The sequence below is a fragment of the Bidens hawaiensis genome, unplaced genomic scaffold (genome assembly GCF_021521415.1).
Source record: "Bidens hawaiensis isolate Kalapana, Puna unplaced genomic scaffold, B.hawaiensis_p1.1 tig00073248_1, whole genome shotgun sequence".
Taxonomy (NCBI): Eukaryota; Viridiplantae; Streptophyta; class Magnoliopsida; order Asterales; family Asteraceae; genus Bidens; species Bidens hawaiensis.
In genome coordinates, this window is record NW_027502755.1 from 44,884 (window position 1) to 49,785 (window position 4,902).

Here is a 4,902-nt window from a genome sequence, read left to right on the forward strand (position 1 = left end):
CGGTTAATGGAAAAACCGGTTTTTTTTTAAAACCGGTTATTATGAAAAAAACCGGTTAATAACCGGTTATTTTAAAAAAAAAACCGGTTAACCGGTTATTAACCGGTTCTAACCGGTTTCTAAACCGGTCCTAACCGGTTAGACCGGTTAGGGTTTTGACATACAAAAACCGGTTATTAACCGGTCCGGTTATTAACCGAACCGGTTTTTTTTCGGGCCAAAAAAACCGGTCCGGTTAATAACCGAACCGGTTTTTTTAAAAAAACCGATTTGTGCACCTCTAGCCTGGTCCCTATCAGCCGCTGCCTACCCACCAACTGCCAGCATGGCATGTGCGTAGCCCACAGTTGGCAGAACAGGAATACTATTCAGCCAGTTGTACCTTCTTGGAAACCTACCTTCGGCTATAAATACTCCAACACCTTGGAATGGTATGGACACATTACATTACCTTATCACATCTTATCTTCTCTAGCAATCTCTTAATATACACTTATATTCAAGAGCAATCTAGTCTGATTCTCACGCCGGAGGGTGGTCACAAGGAGGTACCCCCCCTCTCTCAGTGACGAGCTCACGGTGTCTGTTTTGCAGGTCACCAGAAGAACCATCTTTGCCGGACATAACCCATCGTGGAAAACATCTATTTAAACCCCAGATTATTCGTAATCTGCTCGGGGTCAATTAGTGTTTCTTCAACATCGTTTCAAAATTACTTATCATGTATGGTGCATATTTCTTTTTATGTTTGTTTGCGTAACATGAAATTTAAGTATGTAATTAACCTACCCATGATCAAAGCAAGCTATATATGAACATTTGTAATAATTGTTTTTAATGATTTTCTAAAAATGGAATACCCACTAACAAATAAATACAACATATTCGACTTGTCAATTCATTGTAGATACATGACTTATGAATTAATGGTATACGTGTATATATTTCTAGATGTCCATGATATGTGTATACGTAATAATTTGATAATTTTTTCTGTTACAATTATATATTTGTACTCTATAAATAGTAAAAGTGTAATATAATACCTAGAAACTATAAATTAAATGCGAAATAAAAAACAAAATACATACGTTTAGCAAAATTTTATATAAAAGTTAGTGATATATTCAGTTTCCAAAAAAAAAAAACCAATAAAAGTAAGAAACTATGTGTTTAATCCTCTTATCTCTAACAAGGTAAAAGCATTGAATGGAGAGAGAGAGAGACTCGACATGAACACTTTTTTTTAAAGGTTATAATAAAAGTTGCAAATTTAAGATATTATCATCATAAAATGATAAGGGCGGACGGGGCGGTGCGTCGTGGCCTCCCCGTCACGTGTGATGAGAAAAGCCACACCGTCGCCGGTCCTATGGTCACGCGAAAATGGGTATTTTGCGTGATAGCCATCACGCTTGGTGGGGTGATTTCCAAGAAGGAATGTAGCCGTTGGGTGGGGATCTAGCCGTTTGGGGGGGGGGGGGGGTTAAATAAAAAATAATAACCAAAATAAAACCAAAACAAAAATATAACCAAATTCAAATCAAAACCAAATCCAACTCAAAAACACTCTCAAACTTCCCTTTCATTCACAACAAAAAAATATGGAATTCCGGAAACACTCGATGCCCTTAGACACCGATAGCTCTTCGTCTTGGACGATGACATTCTCGAATGGTTCCCGTTGCTATACAAAGAACTTGAAGGCCAGAGCCGTCCAAAGAAGAAGGTGGTGGAGCGTGATCGTATACATGCCCACGACGTGCTGATGAACGACTATTTTGTGGAGGAGCCGAAGTACAACGACGAGACGTTTAGGGAACGCTTTCGTTTGCCGAAATCTTTATTCTTAAAGATTGTAGCCGACGTCGAAGCAAACGAAGAATGGTTTCAACAATCTTACGACGCGAGAGGCAAACGAAGTTTTACGCCGCTTCAAAAATGCACATCCGCTATTCGTCAACTAGCGACAGGTAACCCACCCGACCAATTCGATGAATACTTACAAATGTCTGAGAGAACTTCACGTGAATGTCTACAATTCTTTTGTAACGCGATTATAAAATTGTATGCCAAAGAGTTTCTACGAAAACCAACAAGACACGACATTACACGTCTTTACGCCGCACACGAGGCTAGATGGCATTTTCCAGGGATGCTCGGTAGCATCGATTGTACACTTATCGAATGGAGGAATTGTCCACGGGAGTTGCGAGGGGCGTATGTTAGGGGTGATATCAAACGACCGACCATCTCACTAGAAGCGGTTGCGTCAAATGATTTATGGATTTGGCATTCTTATTTTGGTGTTCCCGGCTCAAACAACGACATCACTGTTCTGTACACATCACCGTTGTTTCAAAGTGTAACAGATGACACCGCACCTTTCTGTCCGTACCATGTCAACGAGAGATATTACAGACGTGGCTACTATCTTGTCGACAGAATCTACCCGCAATGGTCTGTTTTTGTGAAAGCCTTTTCGTTTCCTGTCGAGACCAATGAAAAGGCGTTCAAGAAGTTGCAAGAATCGGCAAGAAAAGATGTCGAGAGAGCTTTCGGTGTTTTAAAGGGTAGATGGTGCATACTCAGTCGACCGGTTCGTGCAATGAAAAAACCCACGATCTATAGCTACGTGTATGTATGCATCATATTACACAATATGTTAATAAAAGAAGATGGAAATGCAATTTCTCCAGATTGGGTACCGGATCCTACGACTTATGTTCCCGTTGCCGATGATGTCCAATTAGACTTGCGGGATGAAGATATTCATCATCGGTTGAGATGGGATTTTGTTGCGCATATAGGTTCTTTAGGTTTGGAATTTCCGGATTCAGACGAGGAGTAGACGTTCGTTGTAACTTTTATTTTTTATTTCTAAATTTTAAGTTGAATTATGTTCTATTAAACTATTGTTTTATTTTTAAGTTCTATTAAATATTGTTTTAATTTTTAAAGTTACAAAAAAACCATCACATGTGATGGAATTTGGGTTGGTGATGTGGCACAATATAATTGGATGGGGTGTGTGATGAGTGATCACACCACATCCACCACCCCTCCCCCCCCTAATAGTAATGACATTCTTTTTAACGGCCAACTAATCTTTTAAATGTGTTATTGGCTGAATTAAACACATCAAGATACACTCAACTTTCAATCTGTGAAAAACTCTCACCTAAGGCCAGCATCTGTGAACACTCGTTTAATTCAAAGATCCAACTAGTGAAAGCCGCATACCCGTCTAGTCTCTCGTTATCACCCAGATGTCTCTGAAACTAAATGTCGGGTCCAAAAATTAAATCTAAGTCATATGAAAAACAAGTCTCTTCCTTATAACTCCATCACTAACTAATTTATAAAAGTTAAAGACATTTAGTTATCTATTAAAATTGTATACTATTAAAATTTTGTTGGCTAACTTGAGTACAAGTAATGCTACAATTAATATGTGATCTATACTTTTCTAGTCTTTCTATTTTGTAAACATGATTTTGAAATCAAAACTCAAGACATGACACAACTAATACAATATTAAAAATCCAAAAACATAATAATTTGACTTGTACAACATGCAAAAGACTTGTACATTGTTATGAAAATTGAAAGATCATCATCATCTAACTTCCTAATCAAAATTTTAATTATTAAACACTTGATTGTGAATCACATTTCTAGATTTTTTTTCCCCTCACTTGATTGGACTTAATTAACAAACCAAATTTATAAATTATAATAATACTAAGCACAAATCAATCTATCCTTCTATACAATCTCTCTTGAATCTTTTTCCATCAAACCTACCAAATTACATTCATCACAATCAAAACATAAATTCCCAAAAATAAAAACAAAAGCATCATTAAACTAAAAAAAAGATAATAATAATAATAATAATCAAAATCATAGCAAAATTATAGCATATACCTCTTCACTTCATCTTGTGAAATTGCATCACTCAACTTCAAAATCTACATAATGTTAAGAAAATTAAATTAAATTAAAATAAAATAAATTAATATTTATGTTATTGCTAATTATGGAAGTGAAATGATATTATTGATACCTGTTTCAAGTGGAGTCATTTTGGTCTTCATCACCACTATCAGTGTTTTGTGAATGATGTTGTTGTTGATGATGATCAAGAGGTTGTTGAGTTTGGTCGGAATTCATGTTCAGACCACCTCGGGAATAAGCATTCAAAGCGGCCAACATACCCAAATTACCCTCACTCATTCCCAAAACCCAAATGCTGAGACGGCTGTTGTTGCTGATGCTGCGGGTGCTGGTTCATTATCATAGACCCGAGTTGCAGCGGATTACTCCTTGAACCCTGCTGAAATTCCAAATTTGCCCCTGGTAGGTTAATCCTCGGGAGAAAATGTAGCGGTGCTTGTATCGTGTTTCCGCCGCCGGCCGCCGGAAACGGCCACATAGGTTGAGACTCCGGTGTTGTGTGGTGGCTGGTGGTGGTGGTTGTGGAGACTGGTAGCATCCATAAGGTGTTCCCGGCGGCGGTAGCGGTGGCCGCGGCTGGACCCACTGCCCACATGGCGGCTGCCGGCATCATATTGTGACGGAGAATATTATTATTAGAGGAAGGTCCGGCTTCTTGCTGGGTTTTTAATTGTTTGTTTGACGGTGAAGATGAAGATGCCCCGACGGTTGTTTCATTTTGATTATTATTATTATTACTTTCGTCTTTGAATAAATCTTCTCTGTACCGTTTTCTCATGTAATCGGTTGAGTCTCCACCGGTTGAAATTGCGTCGGTAAACTGGTCGGCGGTGAGAATATTATTATTATTAGGGTTTTGATGATGTGGGTGTTGATGATGCTGATGATGATGAAACCCTAACATTTGTGAAAACCCTTCTTCAAACGGGTGGTGTGCAAGAG

General features: G+C 38.2%; 1 pseudogene across 1 annotated transcript; it reads right to left on the reverse strand.

Moving 5' to 3' along the window:
* Positions 1-3,507: 3,507 nt before the first annotated feature.
* On the reverse strand, positions 3,508-4,894 carry LOC143606155 (uncharacterized; annotated as a pseudogene). Its single transcript, XR_013148692.1, has 2 exons — positions 4,070-4,894; positions 3,508-3,974 (listed from the first exon to the last, which is right to left on the reverse strand). The product of XR_013148692.1 is annotated as an uncharacterized LOC143606155 (transcript).
* Positions 4,895-4,902: the final 8 nt, after the last annotated feature.